The following is a 22108-nucleotide window of genomic DNA, read 5'->3' as shown; positions in this document are numbered from 1 at the left end:
GAAACTTGGTATATATGTTATATGGACTAAGGGGTAAAGACTTCTGGAATTAAAAAAAAAAAGTAGATGAAATTTTCATCTCCAAGGGGGAATCGTGACGCCTAAAGAAAGACAAAAAATCCGTCAAAATAATTAAAATTTATTCAATTGCAGAATGCTTTCAGCATGTGTACCATTGACATCAATTAGGAGTTGAAAGCGCTTGATAATGTTTTCAATGGTAAAGTGAAGAAACTCCCGGGGTATTACAGCAACATGGCGTGTAATGCTGGTTTGGTAACAATGCAAAACTACAGGTTGGTTTTAATTAAAGTTCCGTTTTCAAATGGTCATAACAGGAAAACCACTGGACCAAATATTATCTAACTTGGTAATAATTTAAAGGAGTTCATAGGAATTTCTTTTCTGTCAAAAAAGTTCAAAAACTCACTACCATTGGGTGAAATGGCGCTGTGTCAATATGGTTCAGCAAAATAGGTTTAGTTTACTTATATTAACGTCCCGTTGTAAAGCAACACAAGGGTTATTTTGGGACGGACCTCCTAATTTTAAACCGCGGTCAGAAGACGGGGACATCTGAGCTGGCACCCCCCTCTCCACGCCATACCACACCAGCGGGAGGACATTTAGCATGACGGATTTGACGTGCAACAGACCCCTTACACTTATTTTAAAATGTGTTTAAAATTCTTTAAAAAATGTCAAATTCACAATGATTCTCCTTTCAATTTCTCAGTAAATATTTTTTAAGAATTTTCTTTCGGACAAAATAATTCAACATAAAATTCATACTCGTTTAGTTCACTTTTTACATTTATTGTTAAATGCTTCCTGAAACGGGCCTCTGAGGTAAAGCTTCACAGAATACGTCAAAGTTTTAGGCAAGCATTACTAAAAACCTCTTCAGATATGTAAAGGAAATACTTTATTACTTAAATCGCAAAAATATTATTTCTCTTTTCGATGTGTCAGTAAATGTTTCCGAAATTTGTGTAAGTAAATAAAAAAAAAAAAACATTTCACTATTCGCATGAAAGGCGTACGTTTTTTCTTTCGTGAAAATTAAAAGAAATCAGTCTAATTGCCAGGTCAAGATTGGGCCGCGGTGGCCTGGTGATAAGGTCTCGGCTTTGGAATCGGAGGGTTTCAGGTTCGAAAACCGATTCAAACGAAGAACCGTCGTGTAAGGGGATGTGGTTAACGTTAAATTCGTCTGGGTCAAACGTCCTTCCGCTGGTGTGGTGTGGAAATTTGGTAGATGGTAGCCAGCTCAGGCGTCGTCCTTGCCATCTGACCACGGTAGAAAGTTAGAAGGACCGTCCCAAAATAGCCCTAGTATTGCTTTAAACGGGACGTTAATATAACTAAACTAAACACTATTTAAATAATAATCAGTAGGTTATAATTGCAGGGACATGAAGTGGTGTTATGTGTGCTTCATTAAACTCGTAATCAATAATGACTATAGAAAATCTTCAAAAAAATGTCATATATATAATTTCTTTTTAATATCTGCAACGAAATTTCTCGAGATCAGTTGCAAATAACTGTAATAAATAATAAATAAAGCGATTTCATCGTTCTTTAAAACAAAGTCTCAGATCTATGGCACCCGCGAAATGGATTGAATAAATTCCACTAGTTTTACTTGCACTCAGAAGGGCATTAAAGGAAGATCTGCGGTGCGCATCAGCAGGATTCGTGTAACCCTTTCTTGAAATGATCTGCGGAACTTCTGCGACCATTTCCCTTAACGTTGAACTTCATGGATTTTTACAAAACTTACGAACTGCGATGGGGCAACTGAAACTTGCATCAGTTGCATCTAATGATAATAAAAAAAAAAAAGTGTTCAAACATCACGTTTTAGAGTCTTGTATTGATGTGTTCGTGCGCCACGACCACATTAAGAAACAACTGTAAGCATCGTATGATGGCTCTTACTGTGTACTCAGACGTACTAATAAAACCTTCACAACTGAGCAGAACGGCAAAGAATCTACGTTCGGCATTTATCATGTGAAGCACGCGTTCTTCCAAAATTCTTATCAGTCATCTGCACCAATCGTATCGCCACCATCAGCTGCAATTCCATCTTGAAAGCAATCAGTACCGAAGCCTTCTCCGTTGACTCTTGAGTTCTCTTCGAATTCTACTCTACCACCTTATGTAACCAGATCTTGCCGTCGATTAGAACCACTGGAATTAGAGGTAACGAGATTAAAGGGCTGCTATACTAAGAGAGGGGGGCGGGGCACTCATAGAGTTTATGGGAGTACTGTGATGATTCTGCTTTCATCAAGATGGCATCGCAGTTTAAGCTGCATTCTCGTGCACGCAAATTAATCATGTGATGCTCGAGCCAACTGTATTTTTTTTTGTTTTTCTGAGATAATTATATGTATTAGATTAACCAGTAAAAAAATTCTTAATGTTTCCTTTAAATAAAAATGTTATTTTTTTACGCCGTCATTGAATTAAATATTATGGCCAAAATCCACACACATATATAAGATTTCTCTTTCGTATGTGTCAGAAAGTGCAATATCAAATTCCTTTACTGTTAACAAAAAAAAAAAAAAAAAAAACCTTAAGTGTATAACTTGTAGCGATGCGGTTGCTCTGTATTATGCATCAGAAAATATTTTGTCAATTACTTCGGCGACAAAATTCCCGTAGAGAAAACACTTTATTGCAAACATCACAAATATATGGTTTCTCTTTCGTATGCGTCAATAAATGAATTTTTAAACTTCCTTTCTAAGTAAACGCTTTACTGCAGGTCTCATAAACATACGGTTTCTCTTTGGTATGCATCCTTAAATGTCTCTTTAAAACTTCCTGGCTCAGAAAACGCTTTACTGCGAACCTCACAAATATATGGTTTCTCTTTGGTATGCATTCTTAAATGTCTCTTTAAATTTCCTTTATGAGAAAATACTTTATCGCCTTTATATTATAGCCAAAATCCACACACATATATAAGATTTCTCTTTCGTATGTGTTAGTAAGTGCAACATCAAATGCCCTCATGCATCGCAAACATGCGGGGTTTTCTTGCATGCGTAAGTAAATGTAGCTTTAAACTTACCGATTTAGAGTAGGCTTTATTGCTCTCATTTTCATTTCGTATGAACCTATAAACGCACTTTCATATTTCCTCGCAGAGAAAACGTTTTGTTGCACATCTTACAACCAGGCGAGTTTACTTTTGCATTCGTCAATAAATTCCTCCATCTCCTTATAATGTTTCGACAAACACAACAGCCACTCGTTAGAATCGGTTCGTAACTGGAACTGCAAATTTACTCTTGCAGTAAATGCTTTATTACACACAGAAGTTTTTGTTTCGCAAGCGTCAGAAAATATTAATATAAAACGTTTCCACCAGAAAAAATTTTATTGCATAAATTTCAAAAGTGCGGTTCCTCTTTCGTATGAGTCAGCAAATGTTTCTTTAAATTTTCACGTCGAGAATATGCTTCATTGCATATCTTACAAATATATAGTTTATCTTTAGTATGCGTCCTTAAATGTCTCTTTAAACTTCCTGGTTCAGGAAACGCTTTACTGCAAACCTCACAAACATACGGTTTCTCTTTCGTATGCGTCCTCAAATGTATCTTTAAATGTCCTCGAAGAGAAAACGCTTTATTGCAAACCTCACAAACATATGGTTTCTCTTTCGTATGCGTGCTAAAATGATTCTTTAAAATTGTTAGCTCAGAAAAAGCTTTACTGCAAATCTCACAAACATACGGTTTCTCTTTCGTATGCGTCCTCAAATGCGCCTTTAAATGTCCTCGCAGAGAAAATGCTTTATTGCAAGTCTCACAAACATATGGTTTCTCTTTGGAATGCGTCCTCAAATGTATATTTAAATGTCCCCGTTGAGAAAACGCTTTATTGCATATCTCGCAAATATATGGTTTCTCTTTCGTATGAGTCAGTAAATGTATCTTTAAATTTCCTAGCTCAGAACACGTTTTATTGCAAAACTCACAAACATACGGTTTCTCTTTGGTATGCGTCCTTAAATGTCTCATTAAACTTCCTAGCTCAGAAAACGCTTTATTGCATATCTCACAAATATATGGTTTCTCTTTCGTATGAGTCAGTAAATGTGTCTTTAAATTTCCTGTTTCAGAAAACGTTTTACTGCAAAATTCACAAACATACGGTTTCTCTTTGGTATGCGTCCTTAAATGTCTCATTAAACTTCCTAGCTCAGAAAACGCTTTACTGCAAATCTCACAAACATACGGTTTCTCTTTCGTATGCGTCTTTAAATGTGTCTTTAAATTTCCTTTGTGAGAAAATATTTTATCGCACACATTGCAAACAAATTGTTTCTTTTTAATATGCGTCGAGATTTGTGGTATTATATATTCCTGCGTAGAAAACATTTTACTACTCATTTTGCAGAATTCTTTCGTAAACTTGCATATATTCCAAATATGAGTCCTTTGGTTAGAAAATATTTTATATTCTATGACCCTCAGATAGGCTATTCTTTCATAGGTGTTCGAATATGCCTCGCTAAGGTATGCTTTTTAGAAAATCTTCTGCAACACAAGTTAGATCTCATTAAAAGTTTTCATCATGTTAAAACTTAAGTATGTATTAAGTTAAGCAGAACCATCTATCAGATATGCTGATATTGTGCCTTATATATATTTTACAAAAATCGATAGAATATATATATTTTTTAATTTTTCAGAGAACTACTTGCTTTCTTTGCATATATAACATAACTTTTCTTCTCAAGCCCTGAATGATTGAGATGGTAAGCCTTGTTGAAAAGTAAAGCGTTAACTGCATATATTTAACCCCAAGCATATTGGCTGACCAGCAGGAATTGTTAAACTTCTATTGTTCATACATTTAATCATGATGATTTATAGGGAATATTTTTGCTCGGTTCGTTGTTTCCATAACCTAAAAAAGGTAAATTTTATTAATCTTTGCACCTGAAGTTAAACGTTCAAAATTAATAAAATTACAAGCCTATAAAAATTAAAAATATTTTGACAATATATTACAATTTATCATAATATATATATTGTGTATATAACGCACTATGCAATATATTTTTAACACCCAATATATTATAGTACTTATTTATCATAATGTGTATTATAGATAAAACATACAGTACTTTCACGTCTTAGTTATAAATATGAACAAAAAATCAATCGAATCTCACATCAAGAAGTAAATCCTTTATAGTACATATTATTAAAAATTCGCTTTAATATGTTAAAATTTGTTTATGCATTTAATTGAATTGATGTAAATGTTAATCTATTGAATTTTAAGCTAAAGTAAAGAAACTCGTTGTAGAATTACATTTTGTTATATTCCTGAAAATTAGCAGAGTTTAATTTAGTTAAATACACACACAAACCCGCACGCACGAATGCACACACAAAGAGAGCGAGAGAAATAATAGAAAAAAGAATAAGGAAAGAAATAGAGTTTCATAACGTTTTTCCACATAGTAGACTTGAAAGAAATTTAATAGTTGCAGAAGAAATAACACATCCATTAAACTATTAACATCCCATTTCATCTATAATTATATAAAGCTCAATGTGTGTTTGTGTGTTGGCGCTCCACAAGCCAGACCATTCGACATACAGCTACCAAATTTCGCAACTTTCCCGTCAAAAAAATCTTTTCATTTTCCCCTAGCCAAATGAGTAAGGCTTCAATTTTTTTTCCCACGCTAAAGAGGATAGGCTTAAAACATTTCGGTCGATTCTGTATATTTTCTTAATGTTTGATGCATTTAAAATTAAACGTTGTTAATTAATCGATCTTTCAGATTCATTCTAAAGTACTTTTGAATAAAAATAAAACAGAATAAAGGAAATTAAAAAATTTCTAATCTGCAAAGCGTTATCCCAACTGGACTAGAAAATACACGCATGCGCATTGTGTTCTCATTGTTGTTCTGATACCGGACTTGGTTTTGAAGGCTTAATGTGTTTTCGACAGATTATTTCAATCGATTCAGTTTATTTTTTTAGTGTTTGATGCATTTAAAACTAAACATTGTTAATTAATCGATCTGTTCATGATGAATCTGAGAAAATTTTGTTGAAAACTTCTTGAGATATTATATAAATTAAGAAAAATATTCTTTAGAGCCCATAAGGTTTAAATACTCAGCGACTCTGTTTTCAGTACTCACATTTAAAAATAATGCGTCGTTTCAGTAAAGAAAAATATTATTCTATTAATATCAGTTTAATCATTTCCACTTTAATTTAAAGCATAAATTCTACAGGAGCTAAAAGAAAATTAGAGTGATACGTATTACGTTATGGTTGAAGGTCTTTATAATATTATGAGTGAATTATTTGACTAATAAAATTTGAAGTTTTAAAATATTTTAATGAAGAAGCAATTAAAATGGGAGTTCCATAAAATATTTAATTGTTAAAATTTTAACGTGCATTAAGATTGGCGAACCGGCTGGTCGCCAAAGGCGGCTAGTAAGAGATAAATGAACTGCATTATGTATATCTACTTAGAATAAAAGAGAACGAGCATTTGTGAGTTGGCGTGCCACAGGATAAATTGTTTGGTCAAAGGAAAGGAAATTTGGCACAAATATTGTTTGCCGGGTTGGAATATTGCCCCAAGTAATGCTTTTTAAAATTTTTGATGAATTGAAAATATCAAAATTGAGTTACATTTTGGTATTTTTCCTGCAAACTCTCAACAATATTATTTTGTTAAATTGATTTATGAAATACTCTAAAATGATAATATAAAAATTTTCTTTTTGAAGATACCAATTTGTTTACTGTGCAGTTTTTTTTTTCCTCCAATGAGTAACGACTTTTGATGAGTTAAATCTTTTTCATGCATATATGTGCCAGTCGGTACATTAAATATGATAAAGTGTTAATTGTTTGTATTGTGCGTTGCACTGTTTGCCAACGGATTCTAAAACCCTTGGCGCTTTTGCTAATGCGTTAGAATGGGTTTAATGCAACCAAACAGGGGTGAGAGGACAGATAAAAGGAGGGCTGTTTGCATTTAGTAATTAAGCTAATTCCGGAAATGAGTATTCCCTCAGTGTCTCACCCATTAGTTAGACATATAAGTCGAAAAGTGGTCGTCTAAAGATAATAAAACAAATAGTAACTCCTGATTACATGACACCGATGTTAAACACCCTCTTAGTGTTATGATCAGGGGTCATATAGCAACAAAATTCACGGGCAGGGTAAGTGTGAGCGATGAGAATATATATGCCCCAGAGTTCATAAATGAAATACTCATTCCAAAACTGCCAGTCTGTCTTTTCCAGGTATTGTAGAATATATAATATATCAGGAATTAACAATGTTATATAACAATTGTATGTAAAAACTGATTTCAAGGCGATCGTATTTCGCAGTTTTATCCAAATAGAAAATTTATCAAGCAAACTAAGCAACTTGTTACACAGAAGTAATCTAGCTATTAAAACGCAATTGATGAAATAATGATTCACCTCATAACAGCTGAAGAACTAAAAGCATTGATGAACTACAAGGGACGATATTCAAGTTCGTCCAAATAAGAATTACCCAAATAAGAATAAACTGTCATAAAGAAGACTTTTTGCTTATGTCATTATTTCTGTTTCCTTTTTATTTCTTTACCACTGCTTTTCTAATATAAACATATATTACAAAAATTATTTTATAGAATTCTTGGTTAAACGATCTTAAAATTGATGCATAACTTATGACGCATCAAATCCCAAAAATGAGGGGAGTTTTATCCCAAAAAAATTTTTCTACAATTTTGGCCATTAAATATTTAGCCACATTTATGAAGCCAACGGCATTGAGATAACTCATTTTATATTACTTTTTATAAATTCTGATATATATGTAATTTATTATATATATTTTTCTCTAAAACACCTATTTTCATTATTCCTTCTTCTAATGAATTAAAATCCACATACCTTTATACACAAAATTACCAGCTTTTACATGCTGTATACGTTAGTCTCCTCGCACTACTGCAGTAACAGCTGTAAAAAAAAATTTAAAAAAATCAGGTTTTAGAACATAATATGACAATAGGCAAGACCCGGCAAAGGTGCTTATCACCTTAGACAAAGGAATCAAATTGTAGAACTTTTTAATTTTTTATACATAAAATTAAATTTTTTAATGCGTAAACAATTTTCCCTTTTAAATAGATGAATTCAAAAGATAAATCACATTAATTTAAACTATGTTTTTAAAAAAGATAAGCAGCTTGTGGGAAAAAGACCACTCAGAAATAAAGTGCTTAAAATTCAAAAAATTAATTTTCAAAAATTAGAAGGCAGTCGTAAATTTTTTTAAAAATTCGAATAAATTTTCCTGCAAGAAAGAGATGTAAATTTACATATTATATTAATAATTGAATTTTAATATTGTTAAAAATAGGCTAGAAAGATACGCATTCATTAAACTTTATGATGTAAACTACCGCATTTTAAAACCCGCATTCATCACAAGGCAAGCTGTAGAATTTAAAAATAAAGATTAAAATACCTTTTACACAATATCAGCTGCGCAAATTAATCCCGAAAAATTAATTTCAGTTTTATTAAAAACAACAACGAAAACAGGTGCCAACCGTTTTTCAACGAAGTATGCCTCGGCGAAATTCGATAGATCGACAGAAAATTATGCAAGCCTTTAAATCCCAAACATCCATTCCCATTGAATTTAAATGAATCTGTGTTATCTCTACGAAAAATGGAGGAGAAGTATAAGCTGTACAGACAAACAGTTCGATCTGAGCACCTTAAATTCGGCTCAAATATTTTCGGTGGTAGAAAAGAGCAACTTCGAATGTGGTCCCCCTCCCACACACACACACATTTCAATTAATTTACAATTAAACAATATTTTATTGCCATTTTAAAAATATTGTTTTACAAGTCACGAAAATGTTGCCGTTGTCCTGGCATATGAGTAGCGAGTCTTCCACGTGATCAGGTCGTCCTGGTTTCGACCATGGTTGTTCTTCCTCTGTTCTATCTGTGAGATGTGTGAATGTGCCCTCCTGTAAAAAGGGGTTGAGCAATTTAATGAGTGATGCGTGCGAGGCAAAGTCGTACTCTTGGCCCTATTTGGCGTTACTAAAACAAGTGACGCTCCCCTATCGGCTTTAATCGCTGTCTTCGTAACAGCGGGCTTGTTCATGCAAGTGCCGTAAGAAACAACACACACACGAATTTGTTAGACTTATATTTTGATTAATTTACAGTAATGCAGTTCGTGCCAAAAAAATTCAAATTGCTTCAACTGTTCCGTCAAATATTTAGTCATGTGGTTTTCTTTTGTTGTTGAAAGCTAAGAAAGATTCTGTTTAATATTTAGGCAATTAATACGAGGAATAACGTTACCAGGAATGCAGAATATAACTGAAGTCGGATTATCACATTTTTTTAATAATATTATAAAGTAAACCTAAATTATTATATCTTTGGAAGGTTGTTGAATAATATAATCTAACAGCCGAGAAATACATCTAATTTATTCAATTGCTTCATTAAACTATTTCAAGAATTAGATATTATAAAGACACTCTTCTCACTTCCCCTTGTAAGAATCACTTTATACCTCACAAATGGGATGCCTTTATTGACGGAGGGGGGTGGGGATGAATTAATGAGATATTAATTGCTTATCATTGGCGCATGAGCAAAATGTAGTATTCCCTCCTATGGTATGATCTCTACAAATTGAAAATAACTAATATTAAGATCATTTTATTCCATTCTACTGTATTTATAAATAAATTATCCTAGCATATTTCAGTATTTGTAAAGTACACTTCTGACCTTTTAAAGTAAATACATTTTCTTTTTCATGGTGATCATCTAGTTTAAATTCACAAAACAATGCAAACAAGATAAGCCAAAGATGATTACAACAATGCAAAATAAACAAATAAAAGATTATTATAATTTTTAAAAGCTGTAATTAAAAAAATCTTCTGCTAATTATCAATATTTCAGAATTTTTAAAGTTGGATTTTGTACTTAATAAAGTTAGTGTGTTTTGTTTTCTCCTGATAATAAATCAGCTTAAATTCACAAAACAATGCATACAAGATATCGCAAAGATTTAGTGAAAAAATAAAATAAAATAAGGCACATGGTAGAGATTTTCCACTAGTATCCATCAAATCAAGCTAAAGAGTAGATTTTTCAAATAATAATAAATTTATCACCTATAAAAAACATACATAAAAAAATTCAGCTACTTAATAGCTGAATTTCATTCCCTTAATAGATTAATACAAAATAATTTTTATAATGAAATACATATTGCATACATTAATAGTTCAAATGCTTATGAAAAATAAACATTATGAACAAGTAAGTCTCGCGTTCATTTTCCTAATGTTTATCTTATATTAGCCTAAGTACTTTATTCTAAAATTTTCTCTACTTCCCTGATATAAATTATACTTTTTCAATTAATTATTTCAAACATGTCTATAAAAAGATGCTAACACTGTTTCCAACATATTTTACATATATATATATATAGTTATGTTTTCACAATTTATGTTATTAAAGATAAGAAAAGAAACCCAAAAACCTAGATAAAAAAAAACTTATTGTAGTGAAGTGAATCAGAAAGTTATTAATTTTCATATTATCATACAAATATCCATGTATCTACAAATAACTACTATCCTATTACATCTAGAATGTTATCAAATTTTGATGGCATAAAAAGATCAGAATTGCTCAGGAAATCTCAAAAGAATTCAACCATATTATTCCAAATACACACAACTGTATATTTTAAAGCAGGGATTTATATTAAATGTTTAACAAGTATCGATGGCAGAAAAAATAAATATTTTCGATATCTTGTTTGCAGATCATTCTTTGTCAACTTAAAGTCATCATCTCCTTTATTTAAGAAGACATATATATATGTGATTTCTAAAATTCCTAAATTTGGATTCCTTGTTTTTATTCTCTTAGAAATTAGATAGATAAAAATTAGATACCATATCACTTAGAATTAACTGATTATATTATTCTAGCAGACTGAAATGAGGTACTATATTGCAAAAAGCTTTAATATTTTTCACAGCATTTTTTTTTTTTATAATTAAAAGAGTTGCTATTATATTACTACTCAAATAGGTTTAATAATTCAATCACAGACAGGAAAACATGTAAATTCAGATAATTCTTTGGCGATTATTTTAATCAAAATTTCATAACAATTCTAAATTGATAGTAATTTTATTCATGCAGAACTTGTCAAAAACACATGTAACATTTCACACTTTGAGTAAAATTTTTTAAACCCTCTTATTCCTAAAATCATTCAAGCTCAGTTTCTTCAGCACACTGGAATGCATGAGTTTCTCTTTCACACATAACAAAAATTATCTTTACCCACAAAAAAGCAATAACGAGAATACTTAAAAAACATTTCTGTCCCCAAATCAATCTGTGTGAGAATGTTTATTGAACAAATTAGGTGCCAGGGGTATTAGCTAAATCACATTTGGTTGCTGAGAGTTTTGATATAGCAAATCAAAAGAAATCTGCATTATAATCTTAAAAATAAATTTTATAGGAATATGCACAGTACAAAAATGTGGTTTTTACTGTTATAACAGTTAATACTATTCTGATTGATAAGAATTTTTCTTTAAATTAGGCTCTTTATCTTCAAAGAATTTTATGTTTCTTAATTAATGAAATGGAACTGTCATATTCTACTTAACAGATATTTTCAGTTTCATTTCCATTGAAAGCCTCAGCATGCAAATTATTTGCTGACAATTTCTTACCAAATATAATCCAAGTAATTTTTATTGCAGCTCTTGCATCTTTTTAACATAACTTAAAGACATAGAAGAAGCTGGATTGAATGATTTTCTCATGCTTAGAGAAGAAACAAGACACTAACGGGCCTCTGAAGAAACAATACAATTGTTTTAAAGGCCTGGAACACTAACCCCTTCTGCTTTTACAATTCAAGAGTAATCAATGGTCTATTTTCTACTGCGGCCAGTCAGTTTCTTATAGCAGAGCAGTAAGAACTCTTCCAGGTTTTGGAATTGTAAATAATTTTTGGGCTTAAAATTTTTGGAAATATTTCTAGTTTAACAGTGGATTACATAAAACAATAAATATAACATCTCTGACATTCATGTAAGTACTTCATATATTTTATTTTTCTTACATTCACTAATCATTCTATGTTTTTACATGTTGAAATCTATGGAAAATGATTAAAATTATAATATGAGTAATTAATATTGTTAGTTGAAAACTGAAATATATACAACATAATTTCAAAACAACAGTAGTAGAAAGAATGTAAATAGCATGGTGTGGGAAAAGCAACCATTGATTATTTTTCTCATTTGTTCACTGTTCTACGGCTATATAATATATTTTCATAGCAAATAATTTCATATAATTATAAATCTTACAAAAAATTTGCATTGGCTTCATTTACAATATTAGTTGGGGATACTTACAAAGATCTGGATGATCACCAAGGATTATCATCAAGTGATAAACAAAGCGAGCGATAGCAGAAGCGGATAGCGAAAGAACGATCATACAATGTTAACGGACTTTTCCTGAACAGGAATGAGTGTCACTGAGCATGCTCCGATTTTACTGGAGAAAATAAGGAATATTCACTATGGTTCATGATCGTTCTCTCGCTATCCGCTTACGTTAGGAGCATCATCAGGATGAAGAATTTTTTCGTGTTTAGAAAATCAAAACTGTTAAAAATATTTTATCATTTACAACTACTAAAAAAAAAGTAGGAAAGTTTTTTTTTCAACGTATTTTGAAAGTTAATTAAAAAGTATTTTATAAATAAATTGTTTTGTAATTCAAACTTTAAAAATAGGGTCGATTTTTGGTTTTTTAAATATTTAATGAGATTTCCTGAAAAATGACAGTAAAATTAATGTGTCTTCAGTACTATATTGATGATGTAAATTAGGAAAGTATGGTTACGTTTTTTTTTTTCTTCTTCTTATATTTAAAGTTCAATAAAGGTTAACCTTATTTTTTTTAAATGCTTTATTTAAAAATGTTAGTATTCAAATACCCATATATATGAATTTGATATAATAATTTAGAATTACTTAGTTTGAGGAATTTCTCAGAATAACATTTGAAATCATTTTAAAAAGGGCTTTTGAGCAACAACGAAGTATCAACCAGCATATTAATTGAAGCTGCTGTTTTTCTTCATATCTTCTTTTGTTCAGTATTTTAGTTTTAAAAAATTTCTTTTTTTTTTAATTGAAAGATCAGCTATTAAAAAACTACAAATTCTAGATCTTATTTTTGTAGTTATTTGAAGTGAGAATAAAAAATACAATAATTATATATTCCAAATATCATTTTAATCCTAGTTCATAAAATACAGGATTATCTGCATCTTGTTTCCTAATTTTTCTAAGAATTTAATAAATCTTCCACTTAAAGATTCCATGTAATCAATCGAAATTCCATTTAATCAATGAATTTTTTTAAGGAAATAATCACTTTAACTATTTTTGCAATAAAAGTACTTTGTGTACATAATAATTTCAAATATAATAAGCATCTACATCCTATTAATAGAACAAATATTTGATTTAAAACCTTTTTTTGAGGAAAGAATTTAAGGGGATATACTTCTACTGATTTCAATCATACCTTAAATTTTATTTCAGTCTAATAAATAATTGAAAAAATAATAATAATGAATTATAGTTTTGAAATTCAGATCTGGCAAAAAAAAAAAAAGAAGAAAAAAAGCAATTTGTGATATTAACTGATAAACGTGAACTATTCTGCAGCTGCATTTTTTTTTCAGTGGCAAGGACTTTCTTTTAAAACATATACACTTTTTTTCACTGCATATACTTTAAGTTTGATGAGCATTTAAGTTTTTAATATGGTAACATCAGAGAAAGATAACTGGAAAAAAATCATCAGTTTAAATTAATAATAAAATGTTTATCAAAAGAAACTAAAATAAAATTTAATAAGATACCCTCCCCAAATTCTTTGGATTCTTAAAAATAAACAATATTTAGATAAGATTTAACATGACTATGTACTCAAAAGGGAGTCAATCATAGAATAACTATCTTGGTCATGTCTTGCTGAAACAGTTTTCTGTAGTTAGGCAAGTAAGATAAAATAGAAAATCTACATGTTTTCACCACCATGATTCATATGCATTTATCAGAAGCAAAATTAATCAATAATCCAAAAATAACTATTAACCATTTCTTCTTTAAAAAAAATCTTAATAACTTATAGATTTCAACTTTTGTCCATCCAGGATACTGGTGTAGCTGCCAAGATTATTCAGCAATTTTTTTTTTAATTCAGAGAATTTAATTTATTATCTCATTCTTTCAGATATATATAAATAATATAAATATGTTTTTAAAAATTTCATTTCTGAAATATTTTAATTTAAATAAAAGTTTCAATTTTTTGTTTGAAATTATGATTTACGAATATTAATAATTTTATATTTTTATAAAAATCTGTCAAGATATATTATGTTGCCATACCAAAATGTTAGTGTTTTTATAGAAAAATTATAAGAGATTTCTTATATCATCATATTCATTTTATTTATTTTAAGCAATAAATATTTTGATATTTTTATTTGACATTTTTCTGAGCTAAATGAAAGAAAAAGTGCACTGAAATGTAAAACTTAATGTGAATAATAAATTAGAAGAATTATAAACAATTTTGAAATTTTTATTACAGACATCAGAACTACAAAATGCAGCTGATTACTCTTTACAAAATATAAGATGAATGCTACACTAAGTTATAAATATAAACATTTTTCAAATATCAAAATCACAAAAAAAATTTTGAAATTATAAAGTAAATTATTATGAGTATAATTTAATGTAGAATTTACAAAAGTTTGACAATGTATAGGTAGAAAAGATAAAAATCAAGGTAAGACAAAAAAAAAAAAAAAGATTAATTCTCTAAAATATCTGAAAATCATTCAACATAAATATAATTGCCAATGTATACAAATTAAAAAGCATAACAAATTCTGAATCTTATGGACTAATTAATAATACAAAAACTCAAACAATATAATTGAAGAGATTTTGGGGGAAAAAATTGCAGAATAGAACTCTAGATTGACAAGACAGAAAGTTCAAAATAAAGTTTACAACCAAATATACATAAAATATAACATACATTGTACCATTATTGAAAATCAATGCTATTTTTCATGAAGTAATCAGTAATATAAAAATTCAAACAGCAATATAATCAAAATTTAAAATTATATGCGTTTAAAAAAATTGCAAAATATATAGGGTTAAAGTAATACATGAGTGACTTGACAGAGAATGTAAAATAATGTAAAATTTATAAATGAATTCAAAATCAGATATGTAAGATTATTATATTCCTTATGAAACCTTATCATCATATTCCTTGTGTTATAATTGAAAAAAAAGAACAAAAAAAAAAAAAAAAAATATTGCTTTAGGGTATGCACTAATCAGAATATATACAAAAATTAAATAACAATGAAAGTGATATATGTAATTGTGAAAGTATTTGATTAATAAAGCATATATTGAAAAATACTACAGAACCATAAAGAATTTTATATAGCTGAAGCAACATAAACAGTTTTAATATAAAGCTTTATATATATATATATATATATATATATATATATATATATATATATATAGTAAGATAATATATATGATTAAATAGGAGAAAATGATAATAAAACAAAACATTTTTTACAAAGCTGATATTTATAATAGTATAAATTTTTATTTTTAATAATTGCAGTTTCAAAAATTTGATAAAATTAATCACTCAAATGATTAAAATTCTAATTTAAATCATTGCATAGAATAATTCAACTAAAATTATTTATATGCCTATCTATATGCATAATTCTAGATAATGACACATTTAAAGTCTTAAATAAAAATCTAAATCAAAGCAAAAAATTACATTATAAATAAAACAAATAGTCTAAAAGTATTTGCATACAATAATAAACTTAGAATAATATTATATCTGATCCAAAGTGCATAGTGTGAAATGGATGCAAAAATTAAGCACTTCGAAGAACCTTAGCGAAATGTTATCGATTAGAGCTGGCTGGTGAATATATCTCCCGAAAAAATTTTCTTAGTCTGTTAACATTACAAGATCGTACTCTTGCTATCCGCTTCTCACGTTCTATTGTTCAATTTGTATAGTATACCATACGTACAACTTTATAAAAATATTTATATTATTATATGATATTAAATATTTATATTATTATAAAAATATTTATTAAAAAAATTGTTTGCTTTTCTTCGAAAAAGCAATCTTGCCACGATAAGGGTTAATAGAATAAGCTTCTTGATATAAACTTTTGGTGGAAGTATTTTCTATAATATAATTAGAGTTAAGAGTAGTTGTTGAATCAGAATTTAAACTCAAACATTTAGGACTGATATTTTGCATTTTCAGCAATTCCAATTTAAAGATATAGCTAACTAACTTTTATGGCATAAAATTCTCATTCCCAAAACTATCATGTTCTCATATCATAAATGCATATACATTTAAGACACTGTCAGGGAACTTCATATGTTTTGCATTTATTTTCCTTTAAATAATTTCAGTTATTAAATTTCTAAAAATAACTAAGCAATGAGAAATTATTTTTAAAAAAAATCTATGTTAAGTATTGTAATATTTCATACAATATAAATATTGTTTCATGGGATCTATTTTAGAATGCACCAAGTGTTCAAAAATTGATTGTACCAAAACAGTTGCAGTATTGCCAATTTCAATCTTAAACATTTTTTTAATCATAAAAAGTAACAGATTATGATTTGTGAGAAAATATAATAGTGTTCAAACTACTTAGATAAATAATTCCTTCTTGCATATTTCTGTATTTTTTTATTCTCAGATTGTAATAATGGTAGTCATATTTTTTTTATATTATGTATTGTCTTATTCTTCATAAAGTATGCAATATTGCGTAGTTCTTTTGTATGTAGTTTGTTCATTTAATATGTATCTTTATTCATTGCTCTTGATAATATTAATTTCATTCATTAACATTTTAAACCTAAATTATAACAATTCAATAGACATATAAAAATTTCATATTGGTATTTCAATTTAGTTACATGCTAAGCAATTTGCTTTTTTATTATTTGATTTTTGAAAGTTATTTAGTAAAATCAACATCCAAGACATCTCATATTATGCAATGTCAATGTTTGTTGATATGTATGTGAAATATTCATATGTAAATGTTTTACATTGTTATTTTAATAAATTATGAGACTTATATACAATTCAGTAAATAAACAGCATATTGTAGTTGCTATCTTTGTTTTAATTGCTAACCATTTATCAAAAGAAATGTTTAGTAAGCATTCAGCTAAGCGAAGTCCTAAGGATACCAATCTGTAAATATTCATATTCTGTTCTTTAACACTGTAACATCCCTATATTTTATGTAAATAAATATTTATCCTATAATCTATAGCTCATGGCATGCTCAATGATTCCTTAGTTAACTGAGAGTACATTACAAGTTCTATACTTAGCAGCCATTCATAACTTCGTTTCGGTAATGATTTCCAAGCAAACCGAGTGAAAACAAATGTATAATTTTCTTAACCATCTCACAAAAATCAGCTAGTATATAAATATTTAAAACAAGTTTTGATCAAAATACTTTCATCCGTATTTACTTTGTTTCCTTGAGTTTGCAGATTTACTACAACTTTGTGTTCATTTTTTTTATCAAGTAATAATATAAAATTATAGAAGTATATTTCTGTTCATAGAAAAGAACATATTTTTGTATATATACTAATAAAATCAATTGTAATAACTATTTTCATTGTAATCTTTTAATATATTTTATTACATAAGTTTATTCACTCTCAAAATGTCATATACCACAAATAAGTTTATGAAATGCTGAAATATATTATATGTTTGGTTTCTAATATAGCAGCAATGCTAAATTTTTTATTAATTAGATACAGTAAGCCAATAAAAAAATTTAAATTGCTATCAAATCCAAAAAAAAAAAAAAAAATCCATGACAAATTAAGATTTGTGTATAAATTAAGTTTAAAAAGTATTTTATTTCTTATGCTATATTCCATAATGATAATAAAAAAAGTTGTTTGCAATAAAACATCATTATTTTTAAAGTTTCTTAAAAATATCTATTAACTATCATTGAGCTAATAACAAGTTCTCAATTCTTGAAAGATTTAGTTCTACAGATTCACTAGAGTATTTGATATAATTTTAATACCTGAGCCAAAATATGGTATGCAGTATTTAACGAAATAATGCATAAAGTTGTAAGTCATCAATAGTGTAGTTATATAAATATTTTTGTATTATCTAATCCATACAACTGAACTATAAAAAAACTCATTTATTATATTACTTGTATAATTATTTTTTAGTTATTTCTTTCTTTAAATGGAGTCCAAATTAAAAGAAATATTCATTAATTTGGAAAGAAAAATAAACAGAAAGAGTCTTTAAACATTTTTTTTTAATAATCATGCAATAATTTTTATTATTGCATGAAAATTAAAAACTGAATAAATATTCATTGATTCATTACCTGTTAGTGATACCTTAATTCTTATATTTATACTATTGTTGAAATATAAATTATACAATGCATTAAAATTTCTGTAAATAATCATGCAAGAATATATTGTTGAAACCCGAAAATTTTATTAATGCACAAATAAACATATTAAATATCAATGATACTTATGACATATTTCTCTGATAAATTTCAGTAAGAAATAAATTCATTATATTATAAATAGTTTGGTTTTGTACTCTTCTTTTTTATTGTGAATTTCCTTTGTTTAGTGATATTTTTGTTAGCTGGCAATTTGGATGTTTCAGGTTATGCATTTCGTAAATATGCAGCACTATGACAAAGTAAAATCTGTTCTTTTGATAAGGAATATATATATATTCTCCCTATTTATTTTTATGACACAATGAAATCAACCAAGATTTTTCAAAAAATTAATAAATATTGGAATTCAAATTATTTTTTTTTTCTTTTCTTAAAACATGTATTTTTTATTTAACATTTCATTATTGATATTAATCAATTTAAAATTTTATGTAATAACTGTATATATTGTAATTGATTATGTTACTTAACTTTATGTTTCATCAAATTCAAACTAATATAATGGTCAAATCATTACTTTTTATGTATTCATAAAAATCTTAAATTAAAAATACAAGTTCCAACATATAAGAATATATAAAATGAGAAAATTAAATAAAAATATTAGATATATATTACTCAACTTTTAAAATTTAGATACAAAATCAGCCAAATTGCTTTACAACTTTCTTTCCCAGAATAAAACATATTATTAGATAAAAATAACTGGATGTTTAAGGAGTTAAAAATAAAATATAATTTTCTTCAAAAGTATAATGAGAAATTAGGTAGTCGTAGTAGACAAAGATAGTATTAGAAGTAAGGTAGATTATTCATTTTTGATCATTGTACTAATATCTGTCTCATTGGTTTAGTTTGTTCTGGAATTTTCCAGTGACTTGATATTAATATGTATATTCTTACACTTTAAGCAAACCTTTTTGTAGCATTTACAATTTATTTAGTAAATTTTCTCATAACAGGAGATTTGTAAAAATATTTCAAATATAAAGAATGTGTTATATAACCATAAATATTAAGCTTTTTGTCAAGGAACAAATTTTTTTGTAAGGTTTTTTCATCCATAGCCACTAAAAAATAAATGTTAATTCTAAAAGAAATCACTTTCAATCAAAAGTTTATCTTTCTGTTCTAATTTCATATCTAAATGAATTATTTTTATGAATTTTAAAAAGTAGACAAAATTGCTAGTCTAATTTCACAATCAATAAACATTCTAAAGAAAGATTTCATAACCAACAGAAATCCAGTTAAATTTACTACAGAATTGTGTGGACATGATTCAGTAAAATTTATTCAGCCATCCCTAGTGAAATTTTAATTTAAATTTTTCTCTTAATGGCACCAGATCTGTAGCATTTAACTTTTTTTTTTTCAAAATTTCTTGATTTCAATTGACAATATATAATAAGAAATACTGAAATAATGCATATGTTTTTCATTATTAAAATACATGTCTAAAATAAATCTTTAAAGGTAACTAGTATAGGTGTATAGTACTACATAGTATTTTACAAGGAGTATGTCAAATTTATTTTTCACATTAAGTATTGTCACTATTAGTGACAAATATATAGTCAATAATTGTTGAGTTTGGTGTTATCCTAAATTTTTTTTTAATTAAAGTTATAATGCTAAAATCCAATTTGGCAATTTCCAAGAATAGTTAAAACTTACTTTCACTTTTGTTATTTATATATTATCTAGATTGTGCATCTTCTTTCTGTGCTAAGCATCTACATAAAACAATCTAAAAGTTTCATGATTTACTTCTATATTTGAAATATAAGGCAACAAAACTCTATAAAAATGCACCTGAAAACAGTAAAAATTTGAATGTAATGTGAACTTCACATTTTTATCCACATTTGCTAACCAAAGTGAAGCATCATGTTATAATTATTTACTGTTCAGTGATCAGATTAATACTCTGACATCCAAACTAGTTATCAAATTTCCCTTGTTTTGCACCAACTTTTGATTGACAGAATTAGAGTGATCAAAATCTGATCAGTTATTTTCTGGATTGCTTTTGCTAGTTTGTGATGATTTCAAGATGGGGATTAAGTCATATAAGTGTTGTTCAGAATGAAAGAGAATCCAACTTTACTTGTTTGCTATATTTTATCTGAAATTAATTATTTTTACTCATTACAAGAAAACTATTAAAATAGTGGTTTGAAAGAAATAAAAATTATATTTGCTTTGTTTTGATTTTATATAAGGTAGTCAGTCTATAGAACATTCTTACTTTCAAGAGAACAGAATTTCACTTTTAATATGTTATCAATCATAGTATGACTTTTTTTTTTAAATTTTCAAAAGTAAATATTGATCCTTATAAATATTTGATAGTTTTATTCAATTCTACAGAATTTTGCAATTAGGTTTTATCTCAAATTAATTCAATTATTCATCACCAAAGTAGTAGTTCGATATTTTTGAGTATACATAACTGGTAATAAACTTCAAAATAATTTTGAGCTTTAAATCAATAGAAAATTTTGTGGATTTCCATTGTTTTAGAATTGTTGTTGTCTATTGGTTTAGAAGCATTGAATGAATTTATGTCTAGAAATTGGTTTACAAGATTATTATTATTATTTTTTTGCTATGAAAACTTTATGGTATGATCTGTTTCCATGACTTATAAGTCTTCTAACACGAATAAGTAATCTCTTTGAATTAAATATGATGTTACCTTTACATTTAATTGCAGTTTGATGTGCAATTCATTACATATTACACATAAGCAAAATTATACGTAATGATATTGCATTTGCATATAATTTTGCATTTTAGTGGTTATTGTTTGGGGAGAAATATACAGGAAATATCATTAATTCTCATTTATATATATATGCGTATATACAAATATAAATATGCACTGTGTCTCATATTTTGAAATTAAAGATTTTTTTTTCAAATTATTAAAAAAAAATATGCTATTATTAGTTAGTATAAAATCTTAAATGAAATGGCACGATAATTTAAATTTTTTAAATGATCATACGACTTAAGTTAATTCAAATAAATTGTATTTTTTTAAAAATAATATAGAATTTATATAAAATAAGTAATATAAATTTTTTAAAAAAATCAATTCCTTCTTAGGCAAAAATTTATCAAAAAATTATTGAGTTTTGCAAGAATTCAACTCGCATTCTTCATACGGTATTTCAGATATTGAATTAAACGGACTACAGTTCCAGCTGCTTGCCACGTAACAGATTTAAAATCTTTTTTTTATTTTAAAACAATTTTTTACAATATGCATGGAAATTTATGATGTAAATGAATTTGTAAGCTCAAACATCAAATCAAGT

General features: G+C 27.7%; 1 protein-coding gene across 2 annotated transcripts in view; it reads right to left on the bottom strand.

The window, feature by feature from the left end:
• The window catches only part of LOC129975317 (zinc finger protein 91-like), a 38511-nt gene extending 25898 nt beyond the window's left edge, over positions 1 to 12613 (bottom strand). The window contains exons 1-3 of one of the 2 annotated variants that reach the window (XM_056088373.1): positions 12532 to 12613; positions 7973 to 8041; positions 3092 to 4938 (exon numbers count right to left, since the gene is read on the bottom strand). The gene's annotated coding sequence lies outside the window, so the exon portion shown is untranslated. The remainder of the gene's footprint in view (positions 1 to 3091; positions 4939 to 7972; positions 8042 to 12531) is intronic. The other variant, XM_056088374.1, reaches the window with a different exon arrangement.
• Positions 12614 to 22108: the final 9495 nt, after the last annotated feature.

Source organism: Argiope bruennichi, chromosome 7, assembly GCF_947563725.1.
Source record: "Argiope bruennichi chromosome 7, qqArgBrue1.1, whole genome shotgun sequence".
In the NCBI taxonomy this organism is placed as follows: Eukaryota; Metazoa; Arthropoda; class Arachnida; order Araneae; family Araneidae; genus Argiope; species Argiope bruennichi.
This window is presented reverse-complemented; position numbering and strand designations above follow the sequence as displayed.